We start from the raw sequence: 25,402 nt of genomic DNA, 5'->3' as shown, positions 1-25,402 counted from the left end.
CCAGTGAGAGGAGTGTGACTACAGATCCACTTGAGAAAATTAGCTTCTAATTTTTAAAAATTGTTAAAAAAATATATTTATTTTGCTAGAAAATTGAGGAAAGAAAGAAGAAAAAAGAAGGAAAAGAAAAGGGGGTAAAATTGGCACTAAATTATTGGTCACTTAATAGGGACTACCAATATGTCTGGTACAAAATTCTAGAATCTTTGGAGCAGAAGATTTTGTGAGGACGTATTGTAATTGTTGTGAGGAAGTTGAGTGTCAAGAATGATGAGTTGTAAAGACTCCAACAAAGAAACATGGAATGAGAAATGTGGCCACAGAAGGAAAATGTTCAAAGGATAACATCACCATACAACTCCTAATTCATTCTCAGCTTAAGATTTATTTTTTACTTTTTTCCCCTGGTCATTTCATTTTCATGGATACCCTTAGTACCACTCAACTTCATGCTTCCACCAGGGTTGGATATGATAGTAATATAATTCAGTTCTTAAATATTTCAAAGGTCCTTTTTAATAAATTGCTGCTGAATAAAAGAATGAATCTGCTAAAACAAGTGCAACAGAGGAGAGGATGGCCTTGGAGGAAAGAAACTAATCATAATTGACTCATTGAAAAATTCCTAAGGATTAGTTTGTACTATGACTATTGTGACTGTTTTAGTAGTTCCTGAAAAGGAACAACATTTAAGGATGAACTTGTGATTTTATCATTTTTACTGTACCAAGTGGAACACTGACAAAAAGAAAGAAAGAGTGATCCAAAATAATTATATATAATATCATGTATGTATAAACATTATCTATAAATAATATTATATATTGTTACTTTATATTATATATTATTAGTGTATATAATATATTACAATTATTGAAGTTTTAACTGTTTTTAAAAGGCTGAAATGCTGTAACAGAGAAGGTAAGAAACACAGAAATCTTAGAGGAAAATGCATAGAACCTATATTCAGAACCTAAGAGAGAGAGAGAGAGAGAGAGAGAGAGAGAGAGCAAGCAAGAGAGAGAAGCAGAGAGACAGAGACAGAGAAAGAAAGAGAGAAAGAAGCAGAGACAGAAAGACAGAGAGATGGATGAATGGAAGGAAAGAGAAAAAGAAGAGGAAGAAGATAAAGAGGAAGAAGAGGAAAAAAGTGCTTTGACTTTTTATGTCAAGCTTCTCCATGTTTAACTACTTGATTTTGGGCGATAGACCCACTTATAAGGTTTTTCAGCTGAGTTTAGACCATGGTGTGCCAGTAAAAGTTTAACAATTGGCTCTCCAGAGAAAAAAATATGCAAGCAAGACATAATCTTAAGTTCAATATTTCTCTATTACTGTACTATTTATACAGTCAGTGAAACAATAATTCAAGTTATGATTTATAGCATTTGCTATTATTCCACAGAATCATTGACTCCAAAAGATCATGCTGAAAATTTAACAATTAGCTTTGGTAAGCTGGTTAGAATTGTCTCCAGCACAAATTTGGAACTGCCAGAGCTTGTACTCTACTGATGTATCCTTGTACCATGACAAGAAAACGGAATATAGTTCTTATTTCAATTTCAATATTTCTCATGTTTTGTTCATTAAAACTATAATTAATTTCATGTTAACTCTACCTTGTGAGAAGCAGTTTGGCATGGAGAATAGACAACTGACATCAGAATCAGGATGACCTGGGTTTAGAAATTTGCCTTTGACATACACTGACCATATGACCCTGTGCAAGGTTCTTAACCTCTCAATTCCCCAGGGATTTTTAAAAGAAAATAAATCAGAAAATAGTTGTGAATCTGAGTTTTTTCACTGTGACTTTATACATTAATGAAATTATTGATCTGAACCAAATCACTCACTACACCTTGTATTCGCTCTGGTCCTCAGTTTCTTCATTTGTAAAATGAGAGGGATAGAACCATCTATAACTTAAGGTTCATGACTTATATATTATGATCTTTATTCTCTCTGACTTAGAAGTTTTAAGAGTTGATAAGTAGAAGACTTGTGATGACTAGTGGCCCAATTCAAAGTGTTGGGAAAGTTTGACTTTCATATATTTGTTAGAAGCAAAGCCAGATTGCAACTCTTGGCATGCATCCCTTAGCATGTCCTATTCTTCTTGAGGGAAATAGATATTTCTGTAAGCAATAAAAGTGACAGTTTCATCAGTACTGCAAGATCTTGTTTTAATTGCACATTTACAATTTTATCTATATATCCCAAGGGACTGGTACATAGTAAGTGCTTAATAAGAGTTCTGGGGATGCAGCCAAGATGACAGAATGAAACCAGGAAACTGTTTGAGCTCTCCCAGTTTCCCTCTAAAACTACATGATCCATGACTCTGAACAGAGTTTGATGGAATGAAACCACTCTCCAGCTCAAGATAGGTTGGAAAGACTTCAAGAAAGGTCAGTTTCACTGGATTGAAAGGGGTGTTCAGCCCAACTGAGACAGAGTCTGGGAAAGCCAGTGAGAGGGTCTTAATCACAGCAGAACATCAACTGAGACCCTCAATCCTGGCTCAGAGGCAGAGCAGACCAGTGGAGTAACTAACGTCTAGTCCCAACTCAGAAGGCAAATTGCCAGCCCAAGAAACCAGGCTGTTGCCTGAAAAAAACTAATTCAAAGCTGTGAGCAAGACACCAAAGACAAGTCATTTCTGTGCTCAAAGAGGCTCAGAGTTGTTAAGGACTATGCCTGGGTGAAGGGGCAGGACAATTCTCCAAGAGTCTCAGCATCTGTGGATCATGACACTTGAGGGAGTTGTGGGGCAGCCATTATTGACACAGGTGTTACTTGTGGAGTAGGAAGGAAATAATTTGGAGGCAGAGGGAAGAGGAGAGAGGTCAAACAACACAACTGCCTCTCAGTCGGGAGGTCAGAGAATAGCAACTGACTCTCAGTCTCCTTGTATCATCATCATCCTCTCATAGGAAGAGATCCATTCTACAGGTCTGAGTTAGACTTCCAGCAGCCACTGGCAGGTGACTCCCCTAGTACAACACAGAATGGTACATGAAGCCCTTTACTCCAGGATCAGAGCTCTACCATAAAAATCAGGAAGGAAATTTCTTTAAAAGAGGAAATACAAAAAGAGGAGGAAAGAAAATGAACAAGAAACAGAAAAGAACCTTAATCATAGAAAGCTATTAGGTGGCAGAGAAGACCAAAGCACTAACTCAGATGAGGACAAAATGTGCACAGAGGAAGTCTCAAAGAATGATATGAATTAGTCTCAGTCCCAAAGAGGCTTCTTGAAAATGTTCATAAAATATTTTAAAAGGCAAATAGAGAGAAGGAAAATTAAGAAAAGAAACTAGAGATAAATAAGAGTCAACAGCTTGGAAAAGGAAGGAAAACATTGATTGAGGGTAAACAGTCCCTTAAAAAATACAATTGACCAAATGCAAAAAAAAAAAGTCCACTAAAGGAAACAACACCTTGAAAATGGAAAAAGAGATAAAGCTCATTGAAGAAAATCACACATTAAAAACAAGAATGAGACAAATGGAAGCTAATGACTATAAGACATCAAGAATCAGTCAAACCAAAAGAAAGAAAAAATGGAAGAAAATGTAAAATACCTTACTGAAAAAAAAATAGCCAACTTGAAAAATAGATACAGGAGAGACAATTTAAAAATTATTTGTCTACCTAAATGTCATAACCAAAAAAAAAAAAAAAAAAAAAGAACCTGAATACCATTCTTCAAGAGATCATTAAATAAAACTGCCCTGATATACTAGAAACAAAGGGGGAAATAGTCGTTGAAAGAATTCATCAATCACCTCTAAGATTCCACAACAAAAATTCCAAGAAACATTGTTGCAAAACTCCAGAAATACAATATCAAGGAAAAAATATTGCAAACTTCCAGATAAAAGCAAATCAAGTATCAAGGATCAAAGGGTGATAAAAGAGAGGGCAGGGAGAGAGTGAGGTGGATTAGAAACAAAACAATACTAGGGAGAGACAGGGTGAAAAGAGAGAACAAAAGTATATTCAGGAGAGAAAACAGGATGGAGGGAAATACAGAGCTGATAATCATAACTGTAAATGTGAATGGGATGAATTCTTTCCCAAAAGGGAAGCAGATATCCTTTTGATTTGAACATATTTGAAACAGAGAGATATATACATACATAAGGGTTGGAGCAGAATTTATTATACTTCAGCCAAAACAAACAAAGCAGGGATTGCAATTCTGATCTCAGATAAAACAAAAATAAAAATAGATCCAATTAAAAGAGATAGGGAAGGAAGCTACATCTTGTTAAAAAGAGCACTATAGAAGTAGTGAAGTAGTATTGAACTAAATATATATATACACCAAGTGGTAGATCATTCAAATTCTTATAGAAAAAGTTAAGCTGATTACAGGAGGAAATAGCAAAACGATATTAGTGAGGGAATCTCACCCTTCTCCCCTCAGAATTAGACAACTCTATCCACAAAATAAACAAAAAAGAAACTAGAGAAGTTAATAGAATCCTGGAAAATTTGGATATGATAGACCTCTGGAGAAAATTGAATAGGGATGGAAAGGAATACATCTTTTTCTCAACACTACATGACACCTACACAAAAATTGACTATATATTAGGGCATAAAAACTTCACAATCAAATGCAGAAAGGTAGATACAGTAAATACTTTCTTTTCAGACTACAAGGTAATAAAAATTATATTCAATAAAAGGCCAGAGAAAAATAGACTAAAAACCAATTGGAAATTAAAATTCTAAGAATGATTGGATTAAATAACAAATCATAGAAACAATAATTTCACCAAGAGGATGAGAATAATGAGACAACATACCAAAACTTATGGAATACAGACAAAGCAGTTCTTAGGGAAATTTTTATATCTTTAAATAATTACATGAATAAAAGAGACAGAAGAGAACAATGACTTGTTGGTATGACACTTGGGCATGCAACTAAAAAAGCTAGAAAAAGAACAAATTAAAACCTCCAATTAAATACTGAATTAGAAGAAAACTACTGAACTAATAAAACTAAGAGTTGATTTTGTGAAAAAAAAAACAAAATAAACATCTGATTAATTTGACTAGAAAAAGGAAAGAAAAAAAAGAAATTACTAGCATAAAAAATTAAAAGTGAATTTACCACCAATGAAAAAGAAATTAAAAGAACAATTAGGAGTTATTTTGCTCAACTGTATGCCAGCAAATCTGACGATCTAATTGAAATTGATGAATATTTACAAAAATGTAAATTGCCCAGATTAATAGAAGAGAAAATAAATTATTAAATAAATTACTAAAAGGGAGTCTCTTGAATGGGCTCCACTAACTACTGTCTGAACCTGGTCAATGGAATTATCAGCACCTGCTAAGTAAATGCTTAAGAATCTTTCTATCTGCAATAATTGTTAGGTGAGCTATGAGATATGGAAAATATCTTTATTTAGTAAAGCCAGGATTAGCCACTGTATTCTGGATATCCAGTCATCTTAAACTTTGTCTTGCCACTGGGTTCTGATGATTCAAGGAAAGAGTGAGGCTGATTTACTTTGTTCAGTTCCACCTCATTCAAATCTAATTTACAGGGAAATCAAGACATAGGGATCACTTTTGACATAATTGGTTCTCTTCAAGAATGAAAGACAACCAATAACAATGTGCCTCTTGGTGCTGAATATTCAGAGGTGATCTGTTCATAAAGAATTATTCTAATTAGGATTTTTTTAATCCTCTGATTGAGCCAGTGATGCTAGACATAGAGGTTTGCTTAAGGTCTCTATTTGGGCTCTTGCTGTTGAAAATGTAAAGATATTCCTGTTTAACAACAACAATAGCTAGCATTTATATAGCACTTTAAGATTTACAAAACATTTTACGTGTTAACTTATTTGATCCTCACAACAACTTTGTGACTTTGGTTTTTACCTTATATATATTTTGCATTTACTTACCTTTTTTTTTTTCATGATTATTACACCAAGGATTGTTTTATATTTATTTTCCATCCTAGGCACCTAGTGTATGCACATAATAGGTGCTTCATAATGATTGTTGAATTTACTTGTGCAGGTTTTTTCAGTGATATAATTTTTATTAGTGACTAGGGTTTTAAAGATTTCATTCTTGAATGCCATCCACTTATCTTCAGTCAACATCCCCAATAATATAAGTCACGAAATCCTAACTATATTTTCACTGTGCAAAGTCTAGAGTGACTATGTCCAACTATGTCCAACTTTTCTTTTCTTGCTATTATTTCCAATTTATAGATGAGGAAACTGAGGCTCAAAGAGGTTGATTTGCATAAGGTCATACAGAGAAAGACTTAGACAGAGGGAGACAAAGACATGGAGGGATAGATTGATAAAAAAGAAACAAGAGTTCTTAACAGATGTCTGGATTTTCCAAGTCCCTCCTCACCACTACTGCCATGCTTCAGGGCCAGGTTTGTGAACTATATTTCCCAAACTCTTCATCTATTTTTGCTTTCTAGGTCATCTGCAATTCCATATTTCCTGGGTTTCTTTGCAGAGGATATATATATTTTTAAATTTAGGTTTGTTTTTATTTACATTTAATGTTAGTCATATACTGTGCTTCAGTGAGAACAATATTGATTTTCTGTCTGTGGCTCTAGTCTGTTATCCAGTGGTACAAATTGGCTTTTAAGTTACATTTATTAAATGAAAGGGATTGAGTGATTAAAGGAGGTCAGGGAATAAAGAGGAGAAAAAGAAGAATGAAAAAGCAAAAAACATGTGTGGTGATGAGGTCCTGGAAGTGATGAGATCCTGGATTAGCAGGTGGGGTTGGCAAAGAGAGCATGAAGTACTGATAAAATTACTCGATGAGGCAAGCAGGGAAGAGCATTGATGGGAATCAGTTTAACCTTACCATCCCACTCAAAGCCCACCAAGGTATTCTGTCCAGTGGTGTTTTCCCCTTCTTTCCACCCCTATACAACATGGTGTATTTCCTCTCATTCCCCCACCATGACTCATGTGTCTTTCTGCTTAAAGGGTCTTTAATTAACCCTTTTAGTTGCTAAATCCCTCTATGTATTTAGCTTGACAGTCAATGGTATACTCCCACTTCATGGAGTATTTCCTTTCTCCTGGTTAATTGTGTCTTTTTCAACTATATGTTCTTCTGACACTATTTCATATTTATCACCAGTCTGGTAGCTAGAAAAGGAAATGATAAACCATTCTAGTATCTGCCAAGAAAACCCCAATTGGGGTCAGGAGGAGTCAGACATGATTCAAAAATGACTTCATTTTCTTCAGATGATTTTTTCTTCCTTTTTATCTTTGAAGCATTTCTTCAACTCTTTCAAAGTACAATATATTCTTTCTGTTATCCCAAAGAGTAGTGAGATAAAATCTTGATTATATATAGCACAACTATGGAAAAAAGAAGAGTAGAGCTAGTAGAAGGGTCATAGCCTGAGGGAAAAAAGAAGGGTAGAAAGAATGAAATCTCAATGAGGAGAAAGAATAGGGCAAAGGGTTGTAAGGTCTAGGATATGATGGAATGATAAAGTGTTATGATCAGATAAAAGAATTTCAGAGTCTATGAATCTGGAGGTGGAATATTTTTGGGTAATGGGGAGGTCATGGATATGTTGCTGAGGTAGAATGGTAATTATGTCATGGGAAATGAATGGATTAAGGAACCAGAAAGTTAGGGTGTTTGAGGGAAGTACAATATGTATGTAATGTGGAGGATGGATTACCACAGAGAGAGAGTAGAAGTAGAAAAAATATATTAGGCTATTAAAATAATACTTGTAAATAGAAATAAGTGCTTTACTGAAGGTAGTGTTAATGGAAATAAATGGAAAAATGAGGACAAGAAATATTCTAGAGGTAGAATTTCTAGGATTTAGTAATTGATTAAATATGAGAGATGAAGGAAAGAAAGGGAGGACTCAAAACCAATAGCAATGTTTTAAAATGTGGAATATTGAGTAAATTTTAGTATCATTGATGGAAATGCTTAAGTCAAAAAGAGAAGCTGTTTTAGGAGAAGTAACAATAAACTGAGATGAAACACATTGAATAGGCTTTCGGATGAAGAAATCTTTATTTTGTATTATATTTTGTATTTTTGTATCAGTGTTATCTCCCCTGAGAGATAGTTTGATGTAGTGGATAGAAAGTTGGCTTTGAAGTCAAGAAGACCTTTGCCATATAATGGCTGCGTGACCACAGGCTTAACCTCTTGATGCCACAGGCAATTATCTAAGACTATAAATTACTATGAAGATCACTTGATGTTACTCTTTGGGATAGGAATGGCTTTTTTAACCTCACTATCTTCCTCTGGATATGAGCTGAGATTTTCTTTTATATCAAAGTAACTTTCGATGGTTAGGTTCTTTTTCCTTTGCTTATTAGTGGTAGCCATCTCTAGGGTGAAAGAATAGGAGGAAAAAAAGAAATTTATGATAATTTTATTGTATATATATATATATATATAGAGAGAGAGAGAGAGAGAGAGAGAGAGAGAGAGAGAGAGATAATAACAAGTTGTATATGGTAGTTTTGCAGTTTCATATATAATAATCCTTTTTATTGCATTATGTTATAGAAATGCTTGTTTTGGTCCTATGCATTGAAAATAAAATAAATTTTGAAAAATAAAAATAAATTATTATAAAAAAGGAGCTGACATGCATTTATAGAGGGAATTTCTTCATTTAGAACTTCCCTATATTTATGAAATTACAAATCTGGTCTCTGTCCTGTTCTTTATTTCTCCTACTAGACTATAAACTCCATGAAAAGGATCAATTCTGATTTATGCTTGAATCTGCCATACTTTGACTTGGTAGTAACCTAATAAAGGAGACAACAAGGTGGCTTGGGGAGAGCGTTCTGGGCCTTGAGGAAGACCTGAGTTTAAGTCTGACCTTAGATACTAGCTATGGGATCCTGGGCAAGTCACTTATTTTCTGTTTGTCTTAATCCACTGGAGATGGAAATGGCAAACCACTCCAGTATCTTTGCCAAGAAAACCCCAGGGACAGCATGATTCTTGTGAGTGTGTGGGTGTGTTTGTGTGTGTGTGTGTGTGGGGGGAGGGGGGTCATGCCGATTTGAACATGATTGAACAAGAACAACAGGGTGACCTAATAAATATTTATTAATTGAATGAACCTATGAGAACATATAGAATGATATACTATACTATGATATAGTAAGATAATTCATTACTATAATGATTATTCACCATGAAAAGCCCAAGTTGGTTTATCATACTCTCTTTAGAAAGACATGGAGGAGTGTAATATTTTTTATAAAAATTACTTTCAAAAGTAGAATAAATGAAAAGATTTTGTCTTTTAAGGAGACAAAGATGAGATCATGAGGATAATTCTGTTATGTATGACAATTCATTTTGTGATAATGAAAAAATAGTAAATTATTATATTGTTAATCCAATTGAGATATTAAGATATGAAAAGAGCCAAAGAGATAGAGAAAGAAATAATAATATAGGACAGGACTTCTTAAATTTTTTCCATTCATGACTCTTTTTCACTGGAGAAATTTTTACTTGAACCCAAGTACATAAGTATATAAAACAGATAATACAAATCAAATATTTGCTGATAATAAATCAAAATTTTGTGACAGCCACATTCAGTATAGAGACCCCGTATGAGGTCACAACCCACAATTTAAGAAGGATGTGAAAGATACATGAAATTTGAGGGTGAGGGATGATAGGCACTGCAGCAAGAATCTCTTTTTATTCCTAGGCTGCTCATTAATTCCATAACATTGTTCCATTGGTGGTAAAGAAACTATGAAAAATGATCAGAGTTCTACACAACTCAAGTTAATCAGAAGGTAGGACTGGAAATCTGAGCCAATGACAGAGAAATTACAAAAGGAAAGGTACTAAAGGAGATATTAGTTCCCCAGCTTTGAATTTCCTCAACTGAGTGCCAGAATCTCAGGGAGGTTTTAAGCAGAGTAACAAAGGAAAAATTGTCAGCTTCTAATGGGATCCTCTGATAGGGAGGTTTAAGTCTAAATGGAACAATTAAGTGGTACAGTAGATCAAGTGCTAGACTTGGTGACAGCAAGAAATGAACTTAAATCCTACCTAACATTTACTAACGGTGTGATCTTGGACAAGCCTCAGCCATTGTCTGTTTCAGTTTCTTTATCTAAAAATGAAGATAACGATAAATCCCATCTCACAGGGATTTTATGGGGATCAAATGAAATAATATTTGTAAGGTCCTTTGCAAAGCCTTAAAGCATTATATGCAAGTTAGCTATTAATTACCTGAACCTTTTCCTTAGAACTTTTTTGGATTTAGAATGCTAAAGGTGCACAGTCTTGCCCAGAAAGTTATTTTTGTTTTGTGATTTTATTATTTTTTCTAAAGAATTGTGCATGGTCAAACTATGATTATGTGAGCAACTCCATTATGTCATCCTAGCATGATTGAAAATAGAATGAAAGGAAAAGGACACTTTCTGTGGTGAGTGGAGGCTGAACCAATAGTTTAATAAGATATAGGTACATAGACCATACATACCCCTTAGCCTAACCTGCGAAGCATGGCCAGCCACAACAGGGAAGGAGTGAAGGGACAATTAGCCAGCTTTCTGAGATCTTCAGAGCTTAGTGTTTCCCTCCAGTGTCCTCTAGTGCTGACTGGGTAGCATTGGCATTGGCATGAGCACAGTATTGACAATAGCTGATCCTTTTTAGATAGGATTAGGCAAATGGCTAACTGAACCCAGTGGTGGTTAAAAATGTGAAGCATCATATAAAGTCATACTTCCTCCCAAATAAATATATATGTGTGTGTGCATCATATACACATACACATATGTGTGTATACACACACAGATATAAATCTTCAGATATATAGCATAACATCTGGTATCCTTCCTTAGAACCAAGTAGTAAATATCACTATTCCATTAGCAGCCCCTTTAGTTACCAGAATACAGTAGGAGTGGATTTGGAAGTCTTTCCAAAAAATAAGAGTGTTTATATAAAAATATAGAAGTTTAGTTCTATTTTTATTCTTATTCACACTAAATTACTAAATTCAAGCTTTAAAGAAGTTTAAAAATGTCACTCTCCCTCCTTCTGTTCAAATTAATGTGTCCATCTGCTTTACAATAACTGTTTGTCTCACTGTAGCTCATTCTATACTTTTCCTCAGATTTATGAATGTTTCAGAATCTCTTTTGTTACCAAATTGTTGGTGCAACTGCCTAAGTTGATAGGTAAATGACAAGGTAGGTTATTAGGGCACTTTATATAGAATGGGCTGGAGAGTCAAAAGCCCTTTTCTTAAAAAAAAAAAAAAAAAAAAAAAAAAAAAAGGAAGAAAGAAAGAAACACCAGGCTTCTGAGGATTTGAGGATTTTGTCTGCTAAAGTAGCTAAAGCTTATTTTTAGAGCTCAGCCCAACAGACACTGCTATTTTTTTCCCAGAGACAAGGTAACCACAGAACTGAGAATTACAATAGTTTTAGGGGATGGGGAATGAAGCTACCCAGGCAGCTGAGATTCTCATATGGCAACAAATCCTTCTCTGACACATCCTTTCCATTTGGATCATCAGTACTATCTCATGCTTCATGGCATGTTCCCCCAACCATTGAAAACATGAAATGAAACAAGAGATGCATTCTCTTTTTCCTTGTGCATCATAGCACACACCACACATTAGGACAGTGTAAGGCACTGCCAGATAATGAAAAATTTCAAGTAATTACCTGAATGGTCAGCCTTTGTGAAAGTGCCTTTAAAAGAGGCCACATAAATATGAAATTTGAATCATTGTTGTAAATCAGCTTGTACGTTCTTTCAAAGAATAGTCTGAACTTAACACCAAATAAAATGAGCATTTCCATATACAAGGACAGAAAGGATTATATGTGCAACCATGAATCTCTATTATACAGATTCTTCCTTTTATGTACATAAATTCAACAATAAAACAATAACTTTCGAAACTGTCTTTTATCTGTTTCATCTTATCTTTCCTTCTATATTCCTCTGTACATTTAAATTGTCTGAATGACTCATTTTCCTTTCTTTTTTTTCCTTGACTAACCTTGTTCCCCCTATTGGAAGAAAGAGAAACAGAGAAAAGAGAAAGAGAGAAAGACACACACACACACACACACACACACACACACACACACACACAAAGACAGAGACAGACAGAGACAAAGAGAAAGACAGAGAGACACTCATAGAGAGAGACAGAGACACAGAGGTAGAGAGGGACAGACAGAGAGAGAAATAGCGACATGAAAGAAAGAACCCTTGTAACATGTTTAGTCAACTAAAAAAAATTTCTATATTGGCAAAACATGTGTCATTTTGCATTGTGAATCTACAGCTTCTTTATTAGAAGGTGCTTATTTCTGCTTCATATCTGGCCCTCTGAAGTTATTACAAGTTTTTAAAGATCTTAAATTTTTCAATGCTTTCTTTAAATTTTATTATGGCATACATTTTTCTCTGGGTTTTTCTCAGTTCTTTCTGCATTAGTTCATACAAGTCTTCCCATATTTCTCTGAAGCTTTCCTTTAATGATTTCTTGAAGTATAATAATATTACATTACATTTCATATTCCATGTGAATATGAAATGTAATGTAATATTATTACCATTTCTTTGCTTTAACCAAAAAAATCTTTTAAATTTTTTTTTTTTTGCATACAGGTTTTTTCCTATTTGTTTTATTTCTTTGGAATATAAGCTTAATATTGGTATTGCTGGGTAGGTTAACTTTAGTGACTTTTGGGGTGTGATTCAGCCTAGAAATACTTTCATTTGACCCATAATATTTGCAGGGGACATGTCCTTATTTATCAAGTACAATCTCAATTTCTACAGAGTTTCCCCATCACTTTTGTTATTTTCTATAAAAACATTAATAAATTGCTTTCTCAGAATAACTACAATTTCTTAATACTTTGGTGGGTTCATGGGTAATGTGTTCCTTTCAGTGATGTTAGTTGCAACCCTTCTAACTTTTCTTATCCTGTGTGATTTTTGTTCATGTTTTCCTGCAAATCTTTTGCAGTGAGTATGACCAAGTAAAATCCTTTCTCTTATTCTTTTAGTAATTTAGTGACACCAATGAACCATTTATACTGTCTACCCATTGTCTCTCATTCTTGCTACACAAAATGACTGCCTTTGTAATCTGATATATCCTTGAAGATCCTGTTTATAGCGATGATTGTGAACATTTATTTAGCACTTAACATACTTTATATACATTATTTCATTGGTTTTTATAAGAGTTCTTATAAGTACCATTGTTATCTCCATATATAAATGAAGAAATTGAGGCTCAAAGACATTAAGTAACTTGCCCAAAATCACAGATGATAAGCATCACAAGTGAAATTTGAACCTATTTCTTCTTGACTTCAAATCCAGTAATGTAACAATCGCGCTAACACCCAGGACACCCCAGAATCAGCCAGAGTCAGGATAAGTAAAAGTCCTCAACCTTTATTCTCAGTCCCCAGATGCAGGATTGAACAGGATGGAAGCAGATTTTCTGCAACCACCTTCGCTCTCGTCTACCACCTAGAGTGTGTCCCTGGCTAGCTTTATTCCACCCCCTAGTCCCTCCTACAATGCTCTGTATACACCAATCATTGAGCCAGTACGGATAGTGGAAAGGACCATTTTCCAAACATATACCCATAGAGTATTATCCAATTAGAAGTTAGCCTCAAATGTTCAGCAGTCCCGACCTCAATGCATCAACCCAATAGTTTCAGCCCTCTACACAACAATATATCATGCCTTACTTTCTCTCCTATGTTACTTCTTATGTTCAAGTAATCATTAGTAACATTTTGTATTCCATTGCTGCAACTGCCATTTGGATTTTTTATGTTTGTGATTCTTTGAAATCACAGTGTTGTATGGATTATGGTCATATATAGCATCACTTGGAGACAACTAGTGGTGAAGAAATTGGTTTTTGACTTTTTTTCTGAACTCTAAAGGTTCTTAATGTAAGGTCTGTACATAGTACTATTTTTACTTTTTATTTTTTACTTTTTAAAATTAAAGCTTTTTATTTTCAAAACATATGCATGGATAATTTTTCAACATTAACGTTTGCATAGCCTTGTGTTGCAAATTTTCTCCCCCCTCTTCCCCTAGATGGCAAGCAATCCAACATATGTTATATATGTTAAAATATGTTAAATCCAATATATATAAACATATTTATACAATTATCTTGTTGCACAAGAAAAATCAGATCAAAAAGGAAATAAAATGAATAATAAAACAAAATGCAAGCAAACAACAACAAAATGAGTGAGAATGTTATGTTGTGATCCATATCCAGTTCCCACAGTCTTTTCTTTGGGTGTAAATGGCTCTCTTCATCACAAAATCATTGAAACTGGCTTCAGTCATCACATTGCTGGAAAGAGTCGTGTCCATCAGAATTGATTATCATATAATATTGTTGTTGCTATGATATTTTTTAAGATTTATTTTTATAATTGTATTTCAATATAATTTTTTATATTTGATACATTTAAAAAACATTATTCTGAGAAGGACATCGTTGGTTTGACCAGTTGGCCAAAGGTATCCGTGACATACACACAGAGACAAGAAATCATTATTCTATGTCATAAGAAATTGTGTTAAAAAAAAAGAATTTCTATTCATTCTGAGATTCAGAATTTTGTCAAATGAAAAAAGTTGGTCTCTGTAGTTTATAAATTCCTTTGACTAGTCAATGGATACACAGTAGGATAATGCAAAATTAGGTGTTGGGAAATACCCAAAATACTCACACTTTTACCATAGCTCTTGTCTGTAGCCATAATTACAGTCTAGAGCTTTGTGGAATTTTGAGAGAACACCAAAGAAGGAACACCCAAAGATCCCCGACTTATTCTTTTATAAAAAGATCATTGCATCTGGTTTATGGAATCAATGCAGGATGGCGTAGGAAAGGACTGGGAATAAAAGATCCAGAAACAAAAAAGGTGGTCCTAACTCAAGATGAATTAGAAACTTGTGAATTCATAAAATAATAGACTATGATTTGGGAGTTACTGAGGCAATTACATAGAGTGTTATTGTGTGTGTGTGTAGTGTGTGTGTGTGTGTGTGTGTGTGTGAGAGAGAGAGAGAGAGAGAGAGAGACAGAGAGACAGAGACAGACAGACAGACAGAGATAGACAGATAAGACAGACAGACAAGACAGACAGACAGATACAGAAACAGTAGCAGAGTCACAGAGACAGGCAGAGAAACATAGAGACAGAGACACAGAGAACTCCCTGACTTTGAACAGTGTTTATAATATATTTCATAGAATTATCAAGTTTCAAATGAGATCATGCATGTCAATGTAGTTGGAAAGCTCAAAAATACTATAGCATCAGTTATAGTTCATCGGAAAGATGACACTCCAGGAATATTTTCCAGTGAGGTCACAGATTACTTTGTGCCTCTCTAAAGTACTCATTATATTATTTTGTATTATGGTTCCCTTATATCAAAGACCATTTTGCCTGATATTCTTTTCATTAATGGAGACTGATTATTCAATGTTCTATGATTGTGTGAGAAGCAGAGCTAGTGAAAGCTTAAGAGAAGAGAGCTCCTGTTTTTTTTGTTTTTTTTTTTTTTGACTTGGTAGCTTTGAAAGAAAAAGACACTCAATTCCATATTCTCTTCATGGAAAAGTCATTGAAGACAGAGAAAGACCCAGGGAAAATTGTGACATATAGATGAGCCAAGAGTTCAATTATATCCCTATCCCCAGCTTACTACATTAAAGACTCCAAGGAATTTCTCCTTTGAAAGCATCTGGAACTTTTCATTAGTGGAGCTGAGATAGCTTACTCCTAACAGGAAAACTCATTCATGTGTATACTGTCATTTATATTCTCATTTGTATATCTTCTCTGATTCCTATTTGCCATGTACTTAGATAAATGGATATATTTGCTATTTACCTTGTGTGTTCATTGTGGAACTGATATTGGGTGGGAAAGAAACCCACCTTAGTTACATAGCTTGGGGTACTTCTGCCCTATTAAAGAATAGGATCAGAAGCTGAGTTTGAATCTAAGAATTATCTTCCCTAGAATTTTAGCTAGATGTAATTGTATTCTACCTCTCTGAGGAGAGCAGAGTAATTAATCAACCTCTGATGCCAATCACTTGTTTCTCTTCTTGGCAAAAATCAAAATTTTCCTCGGAGAAAGGTGGGCAGAGGAGGATACTCTAGAGACATCTTTTTACTTCCTTGAGTCCCATCTAGAGAGATACATATAACCTATGATGATTGTCCTTTATTCTTGAAGAAGAGGATCAAAATAACATTACTATGTTAGAGTAGAGCTACAATGTGTCCTATTATGGCTGATCAGACCAATATGATCTTGGAATGCTCTGCCACAGGTTGGACACAAATTCTCCCCATGAACATTTGGGGTGGCTTTTTAACTATGAATCGCATGTTTCTTCTCTGCTAATTAAATTCTACTTTGCTTATAGAGCACAACACCTTTTCTGATGAGGACATACCATGCTGAGAAGTCCTGTGCCAGTGTCTCCCATATCATACAATTAATTCTACAGATTTTAAGAGAGATCTTGAGAGTGCCCTCATAGTTTTTTCTGACCACCTTGTGAGCACTTACCAAAAATACCAAAAAATTTTGAGAAGTCTACATTTGGCATTTGAACAATGTAGTCAGTCCAATGGAATTGAGTTCTCTGCAATAGAGTTGGAATGTTTGGCAGTTTAGTTTGAGAAAGGACCTCAGTGTGTCTGGTACCTTACCTTGCAAGGTGATCTTCAGAATCTTCCTAAGGCGGTTTAAATGGAAATGATTCAGTTTCCTGACTGGAAATTCAGTTTCCTGGTATACTGTCCAGGTTTCATAGGGATACAACGATAAGCTCAGCACATAGGCTCTGTAGACATCCAGTTCAGTAGTCAGTCTAATATCTCTCCTCTCCCACAATTTCCTCTGGAGTATCCGAAACACTGAGTTAGCTCTGGCAATGTCTGTCAACCTCATTATCAATGTGGACATCCCTGCCAAAGCAACACAAACACTCGCTCTATAATCCAACCAGATTGCAAATTCTTTAGGAGTACAGGACTATGTCTTAGTTTTCTTTATATGTTTCTTAACCCTAAGACAGTATTTTGCACATAGAATGCTTAATAAAAGCTTGTTAAATGAAGTTGAAACCCCTCAACTAAATGCATTTCTTCCAGGAAGCCTTCCAAGATCCTTCCAGTCCACAGAATTTCTCTCTGTTCCTATAGCCTCATATAATATGCCCCTCATTTCTTCTTAGTAGATAAGATTTATTGCTTGGCAATGTGGTTTAATCATTATGACTGACATATATGTTGTCCTTCTCTGGCTTTCAAGACTCAGCTAATAAACCCACAATCTTCAGGAAGCTGTTCTCTGTCTCTTGCCTTTTTCCTCTGCCTCCTTTCCTGGTGCCTTTCCAGTGAAATTACTTTCTGTGTGTACGATCTGCATTTTATGTTATCTTATATTGCTATTTACATGTTGTCTCACTAGAACATGAGCTCCTTTAACACAAAGACTCTTTAGGTCTTTCTTTGCATCCACAACACTTTACTATAGTACCCAATGTGTCTTAAATAATCACTAAATGCTTGTTGGGGCAGTTGGGTGGCACAGTGGATAAAGCACTGGGCTAGGAACCTAGAAAATTCATTTTCCTGAGTTCAAATCTGGCTTTAGACATTTACTTGCTGTGTGATCTTGTGGGCAAGTCACTCAACCTTGTGGATCTTAGTTTCTTTATCTGTAAAATGAGCCAGAGAAGGAAAAAGCAGACCAGTCCAATATTTTTGACAAGAAAACCCCAAAAAGGGTTACAGAGAGTCATGCATAACTCAACAATAACAATAAAGAGCTTGTTAACTACCTAAAAGTTCACAAAGTGCTTTATTCACATTTGGTCCTTATCTTCATTTTATAGATATAATCCTCATTTTATAGATGAAAGAACTGAAGATCAAAAGGATGTGTCAAAGGTAAAATTCAATGTAAGGTCTTTCTTGACTTCAAGATAAGTGTTCCTTTAACTATTGTTGCTGCTTACTTATTTTTAGATATTTGGAGTTTTCTTGGGAAAGGAATGGTTTCCATTTCTAACTCTGCAGAAGAGGAAACTGAGGAAAACAGAGTTAAGTGACTTGCCACAGAACTTGTAAATTTGACACTGGATTTGAATTCAGGAGGATGAGTTTTCTTGACTTAAACCAGGCACTCTATCCAGTGTACCACCTACTTTTCTTCTTTAATTATCCCATGCTGTTTCCTCAAGGTTTTTCAAAAATTAAATCTTTTAAATACCTTCATCTTAACTCTTTACCAGGGAAATCAAGAAATAGAACTGATAAAAAGAGAGCATTCAAGCAATCCATGTATGGGCAATAGCCAAGGAAAAGATTTGGAGGAAGGATAGGGAAGGTTGTGTGCCAGGAACAGAAAAGAGACCAGTGTCATTGGATTGTAGAATTCATAGAGGGGAGTAATGTGCTTTAAGGCCCCTGGGAAGGTATAAAGGGGCCAGGTTAGAAAGGGTTATAAATGCCAGTTAGAGGAGGCCAATGCTCTAATGCTCCACTAGGTTGCCTCCATAATATACACAATAAAACAATAAAGGAAAGGCCTAGAAGGAATGACATCTTCCACTCCTAAATCATTTTTAGACAAAGGAAGTGAGTGATAGGAGCATCCTACTTTCATAGAAGACCTAGGCCACATAAAAATAGAGCTGCCTGAATTAATTTTAATGATATTCCATTCCTCTGGCATTATTGACTTATCTAACTATATTTTCAGCCAGATCTGGAGGTTCTGTCCCTGGTTCCTGGCGAATCCCGGAGGAAGTGAGTTGGGATGCATTTGGGGAGGTTTAAGGATGAGAAGAGGAGGGAATATAGGACATAGGAGGTTAAAGGAAAAGGAGAAAAAAAGGTCAGATACTCTTCTCTAGGAAAAAAAAAAACACTAATATTTCCAGTAAAAAGCCAACCCATTTTTATCCAAGAAAATGATGACAGGGTAATTTTATGAGTTTGCCTTTTTGTTTTCTTGCTAATAATCCATCACAGAATCACAGAAGCGTGATGAGGAGAGGACAATAAAAACAAGTTATCAATGCACTATTAACTCAGTGTGCTCTTACCTATTAATAAGACATTGATGGTTCCCCTTGTGCATGGCTATCTCCAAGCACTTTTTCATTACCTCCAGGCAGCACTCGTGCACACAAACACACCACACACACACATACCCACACACACACAAACACACATCCCTACACACATAATGGCCTTTTTAATATTCCCTTGCTTACGGATGCTTGGTGCTAAAGAATTGCTTAAATGGTCAGAGATCTCCTATTTAAGAAACAGAAACACTTACACTGCACATTATCAGCATTAGAATAGAGTCTCATTATCCATTAGCTGGTATTGGTGCCATTTATAACTTCCTTCAGAATGAGTTTTATGGAATTTCCTGATCTTTGCCACATCATCAGCTGAAAGCGAAGGTGCCTCAGTCTCTTTTCATCACTTTGGCAATATTAGCTGGAATTATGGCTTTGGATATATTTTCTTGGGAGACTAAGTATTTTAAAGAGCTCCTGCTAATTAACTATTAAATAAATGCTAGGATGAAGTTATCTTCATAACAGAGAAACAACTTTGAAATTGCTTTCCATAAAATGGGATAAGTTAAATTTCTAATTTCAAAATCTAATCTATTTTAGTTAACCTTTGTCTGTCCCCTAGACTGCTCAGATAGAATTTCATGTCTCTTGAATTGTCTTCCCAAAGTTTTACAGGAAGCTATATCATTACCAAAAGCTCTCTAGATTCTGTAGCTTGGAATGAAGTGATCTTCCCAGTATTTGGACAGCTAGCCAGAGCATTGTTATTTTATTTTAAGGGGGAAAAGATGCATATTTTAAAAAATGCATCATTTCACCCTATAAAAGGCAAAGTCTCTTATGATTTTTAAGAGACAGACTTGTTAACTGCTTTCCACAGAAAAACAAGGAGACCTTGTTGCCCTGCATTTTTTAGGTGCAATACATTATCAGAGAAAAAGATAAAACAATAATTCAATGTTGAATGCAAAAATTTTTCATAGATAAAAGTTAGTAAAAGAGCATACATTTAAAGCTACAGAATGCTTTGGGCAAAGATAGGACTGAGGATCTTACCAGTTTCAGAGTTGCCTTGGCCAAGACAGACTCCAAGCAATTGAAGCATTGATGTCAAGAAGGAAAGCATGAAGCACTCTATACCTCTAAGGTATAGAGACAAGACAGGACAGGTTTCAATCTTTAATCAACAATTCATTGGTTATGTGGTACATCACTTCATTACTATGAACTCGTTTTCTCATCAAGTTATTTTACCCCTCAACTTTGGGGTTCTCGTAAAGTGTGGAAGCTGGGCAAGATCAGGAGTTTTAACCTAAAGTCTGTGGACTTCTTTATAAAACATTAATAAATGTATTTTGATGTATTTGGCTTTCTTTGTAATCCTACATATTTAATTTATCTCATTCAAAAATTATTTATTTATATCATTTACTTTTATTTATTCATTTAATTATTTATGATATATATTTTAAATTTATTTATATTTAAAATTTTATTTAATTTATTTTATTTAAAAATATCATTCTGAGAGGGGGTTCATAGGTTTCACCAGATTACAAAGGGGGCCATAACAAAAGGTCAACAGACCTTGGACTAAATGGTCTGGGAAGAACCCTTTCAACCTCTAACATCTGTAAAATGGGGATAATAATACTGACACTACATCCAGGGTACCAGCTCTGGGAGTGCCAATTGTTAAATTTTCAGTGAGCACATTTGCATCTGAGATATTAATGAACATTTCAAATCAGGGCTTAATTTATTTTCTGGTTGATTGTCTAGATTTAAGAAATGGAGGGAGAAATGTTAATAATGCAAATTAACTTAAAAGAATTTCATGTACACATTTTTTTCCTTCCAGAGAATTAGCTGGTAAATATTTATTTTAGTACACTTACACAAAGGAGGAAAACACTTTGTAAATTTAAAGTGCATTAGGATTAAAGGATTATAGATTTAGAATTGTAAAAAATTTGGGGGGAAACTGAAGTTCAAAGAGATTTGTTGAAGATCACACAGAGAAAAAGACTCAGAGGCAGAATTTGAACCCATGCTCTCTAACTCTAAATTGAAATGACTCTCTTTTTCTACTGAACCCAAAAAGAATCAAAATATTGTTTAAACAGCTGACAGACTGCAGTATTTCAGGGCAAAGGGTTTTGGTGAGATGTTATAGCTGGAAAAAAATCACCACCTTGGGGCTAACCTCCTAGTGAGGAGTCTAAGGATAGATTTGTAGATAATCCAAACCTTAGTAGAGGCTTCCAGGGCTATTGTGGACATATGTATCCTTTGAGACTTCAGGGTCCTTCAAACTACAAAAAGGTATCAGAGTCGGACTAGAATGGAAGAAAATATTATAGATTACATATGATAGAATAGGATGTAGAATATATATATATATATATATATATATATATATATATATATGTCAGAATTCTTACAAGGTGCTAAGTCAGTTATCTAATTTAGCATGGTACTTAACAGTTCTCTAGTTTAATAATGAACTTAGTACTAATTAGAGTTCACATCTTTCACACCTTTAAGAGAGCATATATAAGCTAGGAGCCTCAACCAGGATTGAGTCCAGGAGATTCACCAGACAGAAGCCCACAAGCCCACTCTCGGAGGCGGAGTCAGATTCATTCCAACGTCGTCCATCTTTGTGCTGGCTGGAGATTAGGAGGAAGAGAGGCTGAAACTGGCAGAGACAAAGGACAAGCGGCAAGAGCTCTTGGAACCAAGGAGAGAGATAGGCCTCCAAGAAAGCTAACTGGACTATTTTGAAGGAGACAATAAAGGATTGGACTTTAACTCCTGGCTGCTTTCGAGGTGATTATTATATTGAGCTGAAACTAAGGCTGCCTCCAGAAGCCCCCCAAGAAACCTGCTTCCAGAGAACGATTACATTATAGAGAAGAGAACATTACATATATGTGTGTGTGTGTGTGTGTGTGTGTGTGTGTATATAACCACTTTCCTTCCTTCCTTCCTTCTTTCCTTCCTTCCTTCCTTCCTTCCTTCCTTCCTTCCTGCCTTCCTGTCTTTCTTTCTTTCTTTCTTTCCTTCCTTCTTTCCTTTCTTTCTTTCTTTCTTCCTTCCTTCCTTCCTTCCTTCCTTCCTTCCTTCCTTCCTTCCTTCCTTCCTTCCTTCCTTCCTTCCTTCCTTTCCTTCCTTCCTTCCTTCCTCTTCCTTCCTTTCTTTCTTTCCTTCCTTCCTTCTTTCCTTTCTTTCTTTCCTTCCTTCCTTTCCTTCTTTCCTTGCTTCTTTCTTCCTTTTTTCCTTCTTTCTTTCTTTCCTTTTTTCCTTTTCTTTCTTTTTTCCTTCCTTCCTTCCTTCCTTCCTTCCTTCCTTCCTTCCTTCCTTCCTTCCTTCTTCCTTTCCTTTCTTTCTTTCTCTTTCTTTCTTTCTTTCTTTTCTTTCTTTCTTTCTTTCTTTCTTTCTTTCTCAAAATTGCCTTCTCTGCTAATTATCTCTCATTTATCCTGTATCCACAATTTTAGAATCTTCCCTCTGAGGCAAATCTCAAATTTTTATAAGAAATCATTCTTAGTTGCTTTAAAGGTAATGCCTTCCTTCTGAGATTTACCTCCAATATATCCTGTATCTATCTTGTTTGTACATAATTGTTTGCATGTTATCTCCTCCATTGACTATGAGTTCCAAGCAGCAATTGTCTTTTTTTTTTCATTCCTCAGCACTTAGAATGGTAACTAGCATTGTTTACAATAAATACTTAATAATTATTAACTCTTAGACATGGAACATTTGCTAAACAATAAAGTAAAAGGAAGAGGCAGATAAGATAGTACACTGATAGTACATCATGGACTTCTAACACAAGTCAAGAAGACCAAAGTTCAAATTCAGCCTCAAACATTTGCTAACTATGTGATCCTAGGCAAGTAGCTTAACTCTGCCTCAATTTCCTCATTTGTAAAATGAATTGGAGAAAGAAATGGCAAACCGCTTCAGTTTTTTTTCAAGAAAATTCCAAAAGGGGTCACAAAGAATCAGACATGATTGAAAATAGCTAAGCAGCAAGGCAAAAGGAAGAATAATCTTGTATTTATTCATTATAAGCTAAAAACAGGAATAATCATAACCTTTACTCAATAGAAAGCAAAAGCAGAATAGTTAATATATGTCAATTCACAAACATGGGTCATGCTCTTCCATCTATGCATTGATGGTTAATGCATACTGTTTGTGGAGAAGACATGCACTTGTAAAAACTCAGGAAAGAAGCATATAAACAAGAAATTCCATGTGCTTTGGGCAACTCATAATGATCACACTGATCACACTGATATGCTTAGTCTCTTTAGAATATAGTCTGCACCAAGATCATCTAGCCAATTGCTATTGTTTGTCTTTTGTTCTCAAAAAGAACTAGGGCATCAAGAACATGATGCTATGATTTGAAAGTGAATTGAATTTAAGTGAGGGAGAGCTGTGCAAAGTTACCAGCCTCACTTTCTCCTTTAGACCCACCTGGGTCCAGTAGCCAGATATAGATCAGGATGACTGGAGATGGCCCTGAATGTGTCAGAGAAAGAGCTGGAACCCATATTTTCCTGACAGACATGACCCTGCCTAGTTTTCTCCTTACATGAAGTAGATACTTAGTTTAAAAAAAAAGGAAAAGAAAAAGAATGAAAGAGAGAGAAAGAAAGAAAGAAAGAAAGAAAGAAAGAAAGAAAGAAAGAAAGAAAGAAAGAAAGAAAGAAGGAAGGAAGGAAGGAGGAAGGAAGGAGGGAGGAAGGTAGGGAGAGAAGAAGGGAAGGAAGAAAAGAAGGAGGGAAGGAGGGAAGGAAGGAAGGAAAGAAGAAAGGAGGAAAGGAGGAAGGAGGAAGAAAGGAGGAAAGAAAGAGGAAAGGAAGGAGGGAGGAAGGAAGGAAGGAGGAAAGAAAGCTAAAAGAAAAGGAAGAAGGAAAAATGGAAGAAAAGAAAGGTGAAAGAAAAATAAAAGAAAGATGAAAAATAAAAGAAAATGAAAGGAAGGAAGCTGAAAGGTGAAAGAAGAAAAGGACAGGAAGCAGGAATAAAGGGGAAAAAAAGATGAATGAAACAGTCCCTACAACGTGGTACTATAGCAATTTTCCCAAATCATTTTCTCTTTCCTCCCATGGATTCTTTCTCCTCACTCTCTCAGCTGAGAATATTCCCTTATATTTTACTGGAAAAATTGACTATTTTCCACTAAGGATTTCTTATTCTCTTCTCTTCCTTATCTCATCACTCAGATGCCTTCCATCTCTGTTTACACATGCGATTCCAGTCTAAACTGTCTTCTCCAATAGACTGCCTCCTCTGTCATCCTCATTCTCACTAACTCTTAATCTCTACCTACCAGCTGTTTCCAATTGTCCATGTCTTCTCAATCCTCAAAAAACTCTCACTTGATCTCCATCCCTGCTAGCAGCCATCCTATTTCTCCTCTCCCTATTGTGGCTAAACTTCTTGGGGACATCTACAACTGAAGCTTCTATTTCTTTGGTTTCCTCTTATTTTTTCACCCACTGAAATCTGGTATCAGCAATGGTTAGACTCAGGAAAGCCAAATCTAGCCTCAGATACTAGTCATGCTGCACAAGCCCCTTAATCTTCTTTGCCTCAGTTTCCTCAACTATAAAATGAGGATTAAAAACAGCAACCTACTTCACAGGATTGTTGTGAGGGTCAAATGATGGAATAATGGTGAAGTACTTAGCACAATGCTGTTATTTAGTCATTTTTTCAATTGTGCCCAACTGTTTGTGACCCTATTCGGGGCTTTCTTGGCAAAGACACTGGAGAGATTCCCATTTCCTTCTCCAGATCATTTGACAGATGAGGAAGTTGAAGCAAAGAGAGTGAGGTGACTTGCCCAGGGTCATATAACTAGTAAGTGTTTAAGGTTAAATTTGCCGTAATATAAGCAAGAAAGTGATGAGAAAAATAGAATAAAATAAAAGAACATAACAGAGAACAAAAGAAAACCTAGCTCTGAACACAATATGTAATATTTATTATTTAAGCTTTGTTGAAATGAAAATTTGTTGTTTTATATTCCTGGAGAAGGAATATTCTGCTGTACACATGGCAGTGTTTTTTTTTTGTTTTTTTTCTATTTTGTATTTGTTTTAAATGAATAAAAAACGTTATGAAAAGAAAGACTTAAAAGAGGCAGCATGATAAA

This window comes from Sarcophilus harrisii, chromosome 1, assembly GCF_902635505.1.
Source record: "Sarcophilus harrisii chromosome 1, mSarHar1.11, whole genome shotgun sequence".
NCBI classification, from domain to species: domain Eukaryota; kingdom Metazoa; phylum Chordata; class Mammalia; order Dasyuromorphia; family Dasyuridae; genus Sarcophilus; species Sarcophilus harrisii.
This window is presented reverse-complemented; position numbering follows the sequence as displayed.